The 14,397-nt window shown below is 39.4% G+C and overlaps 1 pseudogene across 1 annotated transcript; it reads right to left on the reverse strand.

Moving 5' to 3' along the window:
* Positions 1 to 7,181: 7,181 nt before the first annotated feature.
* Positions 7,182 to 13,054, reverse strand: LOC309857715 (zinc finger X-linked protein ZXDB pseudogene; annotated as a pseudogene). The gene has a single exon. The product of its transcript is annotated as a zinc finger X-linked protein ZXDB pseudogene (transcript).
* Positions 13,055 to 14,397: the final 1,343 nt, after the last annotated feature.

The following is a 14,397-nucleotide window of genomic DNA, read 5'->3' on the forward strand; positions in this document are numbered from 1 at the left end:
ATAGAAAACTTGAACAGACCTATAACTGGCAACAAAATTGCATCTGTAATAAACAAAAACTTGTAATGAACAGAAGTCCAGGGCCAGATGGCTTCACAGGTGAATTCCATCAAATACTTAAAGAAGAGGTAATACCTATTCTTTTCCAACTATTCCAAAAAACTGAAAAGGAAGGGAAACTTAAAAGTTATTTCTATGAAACCGGCATTACCCTGAAACCAAAACCATAAAAACACAACACTAAAAAAGAGAACTGCAGGGCAATATTCTTGATGAACATAGATGCAAAAATTATCGATAACATACTAGCAACCTGAATCTAACAACACATTAAAAAAATCATTCATCACAATGAAGTTGGATTTATTCCTGGTCTGCAAATTCAATATTAACAAATCAGTCAATGTGATACATCAAATTAATAAAATAAAGGATAAGAACCATATAATCATTTCAATAGATGCAGAAAAATCATTTGACAAAATACATTGATTCATGCTAAAAACCCTCACCACAGTGGGATTAGAGGGTACATACCTCAACATAATAAGAGCTACATATAGAAAACCATGGCTGATATAATCCTCAATGTGGAAAAACTGAGAGTGTTACCCCTATAGTCAGGACAAGACAAGGATATCTTCCTCACTACTTTTATTTAACATAGTACTCTAAGTCCTAGCCTTAGCAATCAGACAACAAAAAGAAATAAAGGGCATTCAAGTTGTCAAGGAAGAAGTAAAACTTTACCTATTTGCAAATGACATGACACTCTACAGGGAAAACCTGAAAGATTCCCCCGCAAAAAAAAAATCCTGGTAGAACTGATAAACAAATTCAGTAAAGTTGCAGGATACAAAATCAGTGTACAGAAATCTGTTGCATTTCTATACACCAATAATGAAGCAGCAGAAAGAGAAATTAAGGACTCAATCCCATTTATAATCATGCTAAAAGCAACAAGGAACTTAAAAATGAACCTAACCAAAGAGGTGGAAAGACCTGTACTCTGAAAATTATTTTCCAGTGGGGGAAAAATTATAAAACACTGATGAAAGAAACTAAAGGTGAAGGATAGAAATGGGGAAAAGATTCAATGCCCATGGATTAGAAGAAAAAACATTGTTAACATATCTATACTGCCCAAGGCATTCTACACATTTAATGTAATCTTTATCAAAACACCTACAGTATTTCTCACAGACCTACAACAAACCATCCCAAAATTTGTATGAAACCACAAAAGACCTTAAGTAGCCAAAGCAACCTTGAAAAAGAAAAGAAAAGCTGGAGGCATCACAATTCTGGACTTTAAGTTATACTACAAAGCCATAGTAATCAAGACAGTATGGTACTGGCACAAAAACAGACACATATATAGAAAATCCAGAAATGATCCCACAACTATATGGTCAATTAATCTTCAACAAATCAGTAAAGAATATCCAGTGGGAAAAGGACAGTTTCTTCAAATAAATAGTGTTAGGAAAACTGGACAGCACCATGCAAAACAATGAAACTGAACCACTTTCTTATACCATACACAAAAATAAACTCAAAATGGATTAAAACCTAAATGTGAGGTCTTGAACCATAAAAATCCTAGAAGGGAACACAGACAATAACTTCTTTAACATAATATATAGCAACTTCTTTCTAGGTATGTATCCTAAGACAAGTGAAGCAAAAGTAAATATAAACTAGTGGGACTTCATCAAAATTAAAAGCTTCTGCACAGCAAAGGAAATGATCAACAAAACTAAAATGAAACCTATAACATAGGAGAAGATATTTTCAAATTACATATCTAATAAAATACATACCTAGTTTCAAAATATATAAGAAAAACTTATAAAACTGAACACCCTAAAAACTAATAATCCACTTAAAATGATATTTGTAGTAGAAATAGTTAAAAACACCAACTACCAAGATTATCTGCCATATGAAGCACATTTTGGCATTTCATAGTCCTAAAGTTGGAAAACTTTTTACTTTTTACTATCTTCATGAAACTTCAGAAAGTCAGATGGTTATTAGACAGATAGATGACCAATATTGTAATAACATCTATTTGAAATTTTTGTATTACTAACTGTAATTGGAAAATACAAGGCATGTTTCAAAATTGCCATTGTGCTTTTATCCAGATGTTGTCAACCAAAGATACTTAGGAAAAACTAAAACACTTGGCTATGAAACAAAATTAACTTCTTTCTCTGTTGTTGTTTCAATTTTATTTCAATTTTATTTTCTTATTTCCATTTTTGGGAGGAATCCTTAATGATTTTTGTAAATCCAGGTACCACTTAATCTTTGAGGAATTTTTGCCCCCCAAAGAGATCTGAAGTCTAGTACAATCAGGATCACTTTGCAAAAAAATTCCTGTGAGCCATGAATTTTTATGATACTCAGTATATTTAAGCAGTGAAAAGGACTATCCACCACCTACTATAAAAATTGAATAAAATACAAGGCAACGAAATTTTTAGGGACTCATCAAAAATTCAATGTTGCAGACTTCTAAATGGACTTCTAAAAATGGACTGTAATATGTTCTAAAATATATAAGATTAATCAGCAAGATTACATAAACAATAGTGACATACCCCAGAGAAAAATAAGCTTCACTTAATCAACACCTCAAAAAGTGATGATGAAGTCCCAGAACCTAAGTCAGGTTCAGTGGGGTGAGGAGGTTCGGAGCCGACGACTAAAGAAAGAATTCTTAAGACGTCCTTGGTGCAAAATGGTGGTTTATTAAAGCACGGGGACATGACCCGTGGGCAGGAAGAGCTGCTGCCCCGGGTTGTGAGGGTAGGCATGTTATATACCCCACGGTTGGGGGAGGCGGTGAAGGGATGGGAGATTTCAACAGAGTTCTCACATGTTAGGGAGGGCCTACAAGGTGCCAGGGGGGGGGGGAGTCCTTGCCCTTATGGCTTGATCAATGTCGTCCTTAGGTCAGGTATTAACATCAAGATTGTTGGGAGATTCTTGGTGGGGTATTATGATCCTGCTATCATTTACATTCCCTTCTACCTCAGCCTCCTCCAGTTTATGGTGTGGAGGGAGACATTAGGGCTTCAGGAAACAAGAGTTATTTGCCTCTGGAAATTTGTGCTATTGATAAGGTAACCTCCCTGTTTAGGTCTCTAGGACATCTGTAGAGCAAGGGAGATTCCTGTTCTGCAGGATTGCGATCCCTACAAGTTAACTATTTATTGTTTTATGGCAGTCAGGGGTGCCTGAGGAATGCTACACATATGGAGGGGAGTGGGTGAAGAGGGGGTGCAAGGCGCCAGCTTTTGCTTTGTCCTCAGCCAGCCTCCTGCTCCCTCATCAGTGAGACAATAAAAAATATATGGCATCTCTTTTTTCTCTATGTCATAGCTTCTGATACAGTGTTTATTGATACTATTGATAATTAAAAATAAAATAATAATTAGCTCTAAAAAGCACAGGAACATAAGGTAATTTTACAGGGAAAAAATGTTGAATTTCATAGAAACTCCAAGTGCTAAATTTAGTATTAACTAGAATGCCAACATGAATTGAGAGGAAAAAAGTACTCATTCCATCTAGCAGCACATAATCTAAAATTGGAACCTGCCTAGAATAAACTGCTGCTCTATTTACTGAGTCATTGCCTGTGGAATTTCCAGTTCAGCTCTCTATTTTGGCTGATTTCCTCATAAACAGACATGTGATCAGCTACTTTCTTCCACATCCAGTGTAATGTAGTCTCACACTGATGGCAGCATAAACAGGAAAGGGAAATAAGTCCTGATAAAGACTAATAATTTCTTGGGTTTATCCCAAAGTTCAAACACTTGAAGAATTGAAATGTCTTTGTTTTTGCTACCATTTGTAGTTATTTTGTACCCTGAAAACAACATTGCTTGTCACTAAAGAGTTTTATTTTGCTATTCCAAATGTATTAAGCTACCTGTATTTTATTCAGAAACTTAAATGCTTACTAGATGATTATTCTGACAGTTACCATATGATTGGTGAATTCTCAGGATTATCCATGCAGAATTCCAGTTCTCAATCCTCAATATCACATCAAATTTATATACCCTTCTTTTCAACTAGTGTACCTGTATGAAATAATTACTTTCTAATTAAAGTCTGTGGGGATTTTTTTGTTTGCTTCAGAAAATTAAGTTTTCTTTTGTGTATATTATGAGGAAATTTTATTTAGCTTAATACCATTTATTTGCGTGCTAATTCATTTGAAAATAGCATATTTGTTTTTATACAATTTCAAAATATCACTTTCAGATATATGTACGCAGGTATGTGTGTATATGTGTACACTGATGAACACTGACTAAATCCAGGATTCTAATTTAGAATAACTAAAAATAAACGCAAAATTTAAAGTTCATTTCCCAAAGATTTTGTTGTAATTAAGCTACCGTTCAAAGTTCTGTGTAAATTTTAATTTAGGATAGTTTATCCTAATAGCTGCATCCCAGATTAAATTTTAGATTCTTCAAATTTTTTGAAATAGCTTTTGATAATATGTGCTTTGGGTTTTTCCTCATTGCTATAATCCACATTCTGAGAATGACAACTGTTATTCTATTTAAATCTGTGTTATTCCAAATTGTAAACATTTAGAACTTGATTATATATTATTTTCATTGCTATGTTTTTATTTCTTTGTTTATATCTTAATGTGTATAAGCACAAAGACAGAATTTGTCAAATATTCACTCAAAAATACTTGTTTAAATGAATTGATTAAATATACTTTTGCATTAATAATTTATAGTGTTTCACACAGAGTAAGCACTCAATAATTATCAATTTTATAGTAAACTGGTAACAAGAGATATTCCCAAGGGATTCAAATCTTATTAGTGTTCTTAAGAATCATTGACTACCCTCCATTGTTAGAATTATTTCAATTAGCTTTTAAATGTCTTTTTCAGGGGCACCTGGGTGGCTCAGTGGGTTAAGCCGCTGCCTTGGGCTCATGTCATGATCTCAGGGTCCTGGGATCGAGTCCCGCATCAGGCTCTCTGCTCAGCAGGGAGCCTGCTTCCTCCTCTCTCTCTCTGCCTGCCTCTCTGCCTACTTGTGATCTCTCTCTGTCAAATAAATAAATAAAATCTAAAAAAAAAATAAAATAATGTCTTTTTCATTTTCTCCTTACTCACCTTTATTAATAATTGTTTATGTTGAAAACAAACCAGTGAAGAAAGAAATCCAACAAAATGTGAATAAAGTGATAGGAAACTATGTGGAGGCTTACTTTTTATGATGAAAATATTTTAAAATATAACTTACTTGTTCTCATTTTTCTTTGGACTCCATTCCTTCTAAGTTATCACCAATAGTGGTAAGGGTAACAATAAAAAGGACAAATATTTTGGGGTATATAAATAACAGAGGATGTTATCCTGTGACTGAGTTCCCATACCGTAACAGTCAATGACACAGGCATTATTAGGAAAGAGCCCCAAAGATCACATGGAAGTTAGTTTTAGACAACCCTAGGCCTATCTCTTCCAGTTTGAGAAAAATGCAGATAAAATTTAATCTAACAATGTTTATATTGAGGAAATATTGAAATCGATGACTGAACAGCATCTCCCAAATTATGGAGAATTTATTATATTATTAAATACCATAAAGTATCTGTTTAATATTCATAGTAAGGAAGAGATTATTGTATAATCCACAATATGTATAGTTTACAGTATAGTAGGTAACTATAATCTATCACTTCTCAATGAACTAAACATGCCCTAATCATCTTTCCATAGGTACTCCTGAAAAGATTTCAATATCCTTCTTGCTCATGATAATGAAATGTAATTTTATAGTCTCCAAGAAATCCCTAGTCATTTCAGATCTTGCTTTCTTTTTAAGATTTATTTATTTACTTATTTTAGAAAGAGTGAGAGAGTGTGAGCTGAGAGGAGGGGTAGATGGAGAGGAAGAGAATCTCCAGCAGACTCTTAAGTGAGCATAGAACCTGACCTGGTGCTTGATCTCCTGACACAGAGATCATGACCAGACCAAAATCAAGAGTCGGCCACTTAACGAACGGAGCCACCCAGCCACCCCATCTTGCTTTCTTTTTCTGATGGATGTCTCATATAGTCGATGAGTCACCAAGTTATATTTGTTTCATCAATTGGGGAATATCTCTAATATCTCTCACTTCCTGTCATGATTCCTCTACAGGTCCTAATCACAGCACCCTGAAATTATTTTACAGTGGACTCCTAAATTATTTTATCTCCCCATCCATCAAATCTACATTATGTATTTCTACTATGTTAAATTTTCTATTTATTTATCACTTGACATCCTTTCTTAAATTATCTTCACATTTATTATGGGCATGATTAAGACCATGCCCATAATGAAGTCTTATCCACTATGACTGATTTTCATAGCTCTTTAGAGTTAAACTTCATACTGGCAGTCTAACCCCAACACCCAGAACTTAGTAAACATAAGCCTGAACTAGATTGTCTTTCCAGTGTCATGTGGCCTATTCCAAATTATTTCTTTTGCTTTTCTCCCTGGCTAGAATTCACCCACTCTCTTCTCAACATAACTAAACCTAACCATCCATTAAAGCATGAATACTGCCCCTCCTTTTCCTCCAAGCCATTAACTTGGTGTCTGAAATCATGTTTCTTTTTTTTTTCTTAAGATTTTTTATTTATTTATCAGAGAGAGAGAGGGGGAGAGTGAGCGAGGACAGGCAGACAGAATGGCAGGCAGAGGCAGAGGGAGAAGCAGGCTCCCTGCCGAGCAAGGAGTCCGATGTGGGACTTGATCCCAGGACGCTGGGATCATGACCTGAGCCGAAGGCAGCTGCTTAACCAACTGAGCCACCTAGGCATCCCCTGAAATCATGTTTCTTGATATTGTTTAGTTGTGAAATATTTATTATGTGAATTCCCATGTCCTTTCCAAAATTAAGATGGGGCTTACATTTTACTCCTCTTGTCTATATTCCTAGTACTCTACCTTGTATTTTTTAAGTAGTCAGTAAATTAACTTGAAATACAGTGAGTTTCCTAGCTTAAAAACTGTTACCAAAGGCCCTGTCAACCCAGACTTGACAAATATAAAATTTAGTTAATAGTACATGCTTTGCTTTTCAGATATAGTTGTGTTCTGACAAAGAGTTTAAATAATCTGTTCTCTCAGTTCCCAACACATTTTATTTTTTTTAATTGCCAAGAAAATGTTTTGTTCAAAAGCAATATATACAAAAGTGTTAGCTCAGTCTTATATTTTAATTAGCACATATTTTGAAAGAGCTCCATCTAAAGTATCATCAAGTGGATCTGTTTGGTATCCATACTTACTAAGGAATTATGAGTATTCCCCAAAATGGAGTTAATCAATGTTTTATCTAGAATCAAAGAATAGTCATGATTACCCTGTTATACCAAGTCTTCTTTTTCCTGGATGAGAATATGAAGATTTAATCCACAAAGAAAAGTGATCCTCATATTCTATCAAGTTTCACTTCAATAAAGATTATGTAATACAATAATGAAATAATGGTAAAAATGTCAAGATTAACATATTTTAACTCATGATGAACATGTTCAACAGACTTCCCTGGATGCAAACCTTTCTGCAGAGCATTTTGTTACTGTTTTCAGTTGGCAAAATCTTCATAAATCAAGGATTTAAGAGGCGAGTGAGGCAAATGAGATAACATTGAATCCTGTCCCATTATTTGTTTTAAAATGGCATATTTAGGCCAACACTAACAGAAATGTAGCCATTATGTTTGTAGTCACACTTCTGACTGTAATGTCATGCCATTTTCACCATCATATTGGGAAAATTGTATTGAAAAATAAATTTTTTGAACAAATTGAAAGAAACTGTGTGAGACAACAAAAATTACAAGATTTTCTATCTTCAAGAAAAGTAAAATTTGTCCATTGAAAATTCCACATAGGGGCTCCTGGGTGGCTCAGTCAGTTAATCATTTGCCTTCAGCTCAGGTCATGGTCTCCAGGTCCTGGGATGGTGTCCTGTGTTGGGCTTCCTGTTCAGCAGGCAGTCTGCTTCTTTCCCTCTCTGTATTTCTCTCTCTCTGTGCCCCTCCCCACTGCTTACTCTCTCTCTCTCTCTCAAATAAATAAATAAAATTAAAAAAAATAAAATTCCACAGACTATAATAGCTCTAATGAAAGGGCAAAGGATTGAGGGATTAAAGAAACAAAGTGAAATAATGTTAAAATATTCTTACAATTATATACCTTAACAGATGCCTATAACCTGAATGTTTACCTCAGGCCTCTATATTCCTATCTGTAGGAAAAGAAAAAGACGTCTATTTAAGAGGACTTAAGTAATAAGAACACATTTCCAAAATGGGCTTAAAATCTTTTCAAAGTGCTGAGAGAGAATGGCTAAATGGTTAGAAACAATCATACTCTGACAACTTCTTTGAATTACAAATTTATGTATATACTTCTTGTTTTTTCACTGAATGAGCACAACCAATTTAAAAACCAGAAAGATAATACAGTTGCATTTCAGAGTGGCAAATTATAAAGTGCACTACCAAAGTGCTGTAATTGTCATCCACAAACATCTACAGGCAAGCAGTAATGGGCTAGAAAGTTTCAGAGCAAATAGTGTTTTCTAGCAGAACAACATGGGGACAAAATTTAGAAAAGTAAAAGAACATGTCTTATTAAAACCTTACATAAAAATATCCCCATTATCATTTGAATTATATAGAAACACACTGACATCTAAATCTCGAAAATAATATTGTACCGCATACTCAGACTTGCAGTAAATACTGTGACTGAAGAATGGGCCATGAGGGGAATGGCTGAGAGATGGTGACCAAGAAAATGACCCGTCTAATTAAAATTTAAAAAGAGATCATGACATAGACTAATATGCACATGTTAAAGAATAGGTTGGAGAAAGACAAGACGTGGCAGAAGGGAACAGACATCAATTACGATGGAAGAGAAAAAGTAGTTACAAACAAAAGTGATCAAGAAACTCAGAAGAATAAAATGGAAATTTATATATATCTGTATATATATAATAAATATAAATTTCATTTATAATGTGAGTTAGGTAAATTTAAAGTTTTAATATAAGTTATAGTTAAAACTTTGCCACAACTATCTCACAATATTGTGAGGCTCAAATATAAGTTGTGAACGTGCTACATAAACTATAAAATGCTATACTCATGTAAGATAAACAATATTTACTCAAAATGCAAATGGAACCTCTCATTCCAACTCAGGGAGAAGGCAAGCAATGAGCTCTCTGGGACATAAAGAGAGAAAATGTCACTCTGATCCATTGCCAGATTTTTCTTGGAATCACAGGCTCTATATATTCACTTTATGGGCTGGCTTTGATTGCAGAGCAAAGATACTATAATTTGGACTAATGGACCTGGGGGCAATGTTACACAGGAATTGTATGGAGAAAAATCCAAATTAATTTGTGGAAGAAAGATATTCCCTTCCCTGATTCTTAACATTCATAAATGTTTTTGCTTGCACAAATGTCATATTTAATTATGCTAACTCGTTCTCCTTGAGGAAGGAATGAGAGGAGCAGGATAAGTGATAAAGATGCCAAAACATGCCAAAGTGACAAAGATGCTAAAACATGCAAAAGCACATTAACATTCTACCGTCAAAACTAACACCTAGGATAGAAAAATAAGTCTACAATGGACCAAGTATATTTACATTATAAAGACCATTGTACCGCTGGGGAACTGCGACTTACTGATGCTAAATGACTTCTATAAGGCCACTTACGCAACACCACAAAATCCATATTTCTGAGTCTGATTCATATCAAAGCTCTGTCACTTTCCACAACACAGCCTTCCATAAATAAAAATAAAAATAAACATGAAGAAGAACAAGAGGAGGCAGAGGAGGAAGAAGAAGGGGGAGGAGGGTGGAGAGGGGGAAGGAGAAGAAGAAAAGAAGCTAAAATATAAGGAGGCAAACAAAACTAACCCATATACTCAGCTTTCTTTTTTTTCAAACTCTAAACTAGGTTTTAGAAATATTTTGACATTCTGCAAAATTTCCATTAAATTTTAAAGTTAAACATCAGTTCTACATTCTGATGATTAACTCTCAATGCATTTTCATTACATTAGAAGTACATGCAACAGTTAATCAAGGTAAGATTTCCTAAAATTGTTAAGAAAGAGCACAAAATCATTAAATACAGACTTAAAAGAACTTAGAAACAACATCTATTCAAACCACCTCATTTTATAAATAAGGAAATTAAGGCTCAGATAGGTTAAGTGACTTGCTCAGGGTCACAGAACTTGAGAGTTCCAGGGTCAAGATCATAATTTTAAATCTCCAAACTTAGAGCCCAGGGTGTTGTTCTTTTTCAAACCTCTAAGAAATGACTACAGTTAAACATTTAGTCCAGAATATCCTAAAAATTGAGTGTAATTCACAAGAATAAGCCACGTGGCAAGGAATTAATAGTTCATACCAAAAATGAGCTGCCAGTCACTGTGATAAGATCTGTTTCTTTCTGAGAACCATGGTTTCCTGCTGCATTGGAGAAGCCAAACTGGGTTTCCTCCTCCTGCCCAAAGAAGTCGGAGTCAGGATGTACATTCCATTCTGCTTTGGTTGGCGGCAGTAGTTCTGAGACACTGTTTTCACAAAGGGTGCTTGAAGGAGTCAGAGCATCTGTGTCCACTGTTAGCTTACTGCTGGGGGTCAAAGCTTGGGGCTCTTGACTCGAGTTTTTCATAGCCAAAGAGCCCAGAGATGCCAATGGCCCCACATTTAGACTTGGAACATCATCCATATCTAAGGGACTCTGCTGAAAGCCAGAGGCTGTCGTTCCAAAAAACAGAGAGGTATCCAGACTTTGAGGAAGGTCACTGGTGGCCATCAAGGCCCGAGGGTCCACAGCCTGCCCCAAGGAATTATTATTATTAGTAGGGAGGCTTCCTGCCAGAGTTGAACTCACAGAAGCCACATCAATAGTTAAGATTCCAGAGTTCACCAATGCTGTGTCCAGCACTGCAGCCGAACTACTGCCAGGCACATCAGAGAAGAGAGACACTAGCTCTGCATCACTGAGATCACTCTGTCCCTGGCTGGTAAGTTCACTGCTGGGGGTAAGAGAATTTGCAGCTTCTAGCTGAGCTAAGAGATCCTGGCCAAGGTTGTGCCTTTTGGCCATGTGGGTCTTCATGCTGTGCTTGGATGTGAAGAGTTTATTACAAGTAGAGACTGGGCAACGGCTTTTCCAAGTGTCCACGTCCTGCAAGTGTTTCTTGGAGTGAATGTAAAGACTACTGCGAGCAGAGAACCTGGCACAGCAGCCTTCCACAGGGCACACAAATGGCTTTGTGCCCAGGTGGGTTATGCTGTGGCCTTTCAGATGCTCAGCCCTTGTGAAAGATTTCCCACAGCCTTCCACAGGGCACATGAACCTCCGGTCATCCTCGTGCTTCCTTTTGTGCCTTAAGAGCTTGGACATGCTGGTGAAGTTCCAGCCACAGCCGTCAAAGTCACAAAGGAAAGGTCTCTCACCGGTGTGGCTCCGCAGGTGAATTTTCAGGCGACAAGCCTTGTCGTACTGTTTGCTGCAACCAGGAAAAGAGCAGGAAAAAAGTTCCTGTTCCCTGAAATGGGCACGGTTATGGGAAAACAGGGCACTCACTGTGATAAACGTCTTCTTGCAGCCAGAAAACGCGCACTGGTATGGCCTCTCGGGCTCGAAATGGCTGCGCTGGTGGGCGCTGAGTTTGGCCTGAGTGGGGAAGCTCTCCTCGCACACCTCGCATTTGAACGAGTTCTCCTGCTCATGCCCCTTCATGTGTGCCTTGAGGTTATAAACTGTGGTGAAGCTCTTGCCACAGCCCTCTGCAGGGCAGCCAAAGGGCCGCAGTTTGTCGTGCGACTGCAGGTGCCTCTTGAGCTTGTAGGAGGTGGTGAAAGTCCAGCCACAGCCGCCCAGGGGGCACTTGAAGGGCCGCTGGCCCTGGCTGCTGCTGTGAGTCAGCAGGTGCACCTTCAGCTGGTGCTTCTTGGCGAAGGTTTGTCCGCACTGAGCCTCGGGACACAGGTACAGCACCACGCCCGGGCCTGGGCCCAGCGGCCTGCGGGGGGGACTTTCGGCTGCGGCCCGGCCCTTTGCCTCCTCCTCAGGCGCTGGGGCCGGCGCCGGTTCAGCCGGCTCGGCCAGCAGGAGGTCGGGCGGCAGCTCTGGGCAGTCGCTGGCCTGCGCGGCGTGCGGGACCCCGGCTTGCGGAGCCATCAGACCCCCAGGCTGAGGGGCAGGCGCGACCCCAGGCTCCCAGGCTGGCGGCGGGGGCGTGGCCAGGGTGAGGACACCGTTCTCGAAGCGCAACAGCAGGTTTTGGTTGTGGATGGTGACCGTGCCCGTGAAGGCCGCGGCGGGTCCCAGGCCTGGGGCGGGGATCGGGTTCTCAGCCGGGGATGGGGCGGGGACTGCGGACTGGCAGCCGGGGCCTAGCGCCCGGCGGCCCGCGGGATTCGCGCCACTCTCACCCTGCTGGAGCTGTGGGACCGGCTCGGCCTCCTCCCTCCATACAGGCCCTGCGGCCTGGCCGGCGCCCGTGGTCTCCACGTCGCCACCCGCCGGGTCCAGCAGCACCAGGAAGAAGTCATCGCTGTCGCCGCCGCCAGCGTGGTCCAACCTCGGGGCCAACGGGCTCGGGCCCGGGCCCGGGCCCCGTGAGGCCGTGCGGGCCTCCTCGTGCCGCCTCCCGGGCCCGCCATCTTGGGGGCCCCGGAGCAGCAGGAGGCGGCGCGCGGGGACCTGGCCAGCCCGCGGGTCAGGGCCGCCGTGGAACCGGCTGGCGCCCGCGGGGCTGCGAGCACCGCCGCTCTGTCGTGTCCCACCAGCCGGGAGCAGCCTCGGGCTTTCCATCTCCGCGTCGGTGAGGCTCCACTGGAACCAGAGCCGCGGAGGAGGCGCGACCCCGCCCCCTGCCGCGGGCCTGAACACGTTCCTGAAAGGAAAAAAAAAAAAAAAAATGTGCAATGCGCAGAAACTGGTCCTATCAGATATTAAAACGTGTTTAACGACACAGTGATTTAAATATTCTGGTACTGGGTCTCTGGGACAAAATAGAAAGCCCAGAGGCAGAACCTGGTATGCAAAAATAAGTTCTACATCTGATATTTGTGGGAAATCAAGGACGTCTTCCCAGATAATAAGGAAATGAAAGTTCGTTCGGTAAATGGTGCTGGAATACCTAGCAATCTATCTGCTAAATGCAACTTAAATCTGTACATCACTGTATATACCAAAATGAACACCCCACATCCTCCCAGTGCTAAGGGTGGTGTTTAAAAAAAAAAAAATGTTTACTGGATGGCTCCCTGGATGGCTGCCTGGCTGGATTTATCAATCCAGTGGGAGAAAATCCCTGGGACAACGTGTCAACATTGAACTACCATAGTGCTAGCAAATTCTACTGAAAATGATGTCTGCTGGTACAGAAATTAGAATAAATAAGAGGTGGGGCCAAACCGGATTACCAGTGTTCAGCCTAGAAGTTCAAAACCTGGAAGATGAAACAATTTGTATTGAATCCTAGAAAACCCTACCCACCCCTGGGCTTTTCCAAGACAGTGCACAACCTAAACCAACTCTGCCATTACACCATGGTAAATTTCATGTCCAATCCCACAGCATTCCTCAGCTAATTCTGAATTCTCCAGCACATGGAGATCTCTGGACAGGACTACCAGGTAAATGTGACAAGATTAAACCCTAAGTCACCCTTATGGACTCTGCTGAGAAAAAAATACATATGACCATGTTCAATAGTCTTGGTGTGCCTGCTTGCATTTCAGTGTCGTGGCCCAATTTTACTGTAATGGATATGGCTTGTGATGCCTAATGATTGTATTAATGATGTTTATGATCTTCTGACTTGTCTGTCATCTGTGATTTGGGAAGTGATATGAATATAGGGTGAAATATCTAGCAAGAGAAAGGTTGAGAGTAGTAACTAAATTATGGGGTGCATATAGTTTAAATAAATCTCCACTTTCCCCCTTTTTAATGATAATGTATATTTGCAGATCACTTGATAGGAAGAAAAAAAATTTTCATCCCTATTAGGGATCTAATCCTCATCAAAATTTTTCCTTCACATATTTTCCTTCCATTACATTTTTTTGAAGGGAACCATTTTTGAAATCTGAGATATAGAGGAGTTCATAAAACACCTACCTACCAGGTTTAGATAACTTATAAAAACAAGGTCAAGAAATAGACCACTGCCAGATTTCCAGAATGCAGACACTGTGTTCCTCCCAATCACAACCCACCACACCCTTCCTTATAGATATAGTCATTGTCCTGCCAATGTGATGATTTCAGAGC

The sequence above is a fragment of the Mustela nivalis genome, assembly GCF_964662115.1.
Source record: "Mustela nivalis genome assembly, contig: HAP1_SCAFFOLD_1120, whole genome shotgun sequence".
NCBI lineage: Eukaryota > Metazoa > Chordata > Mammalia > Carnivora > Mustelidae > Mustela > Mustela nivalis.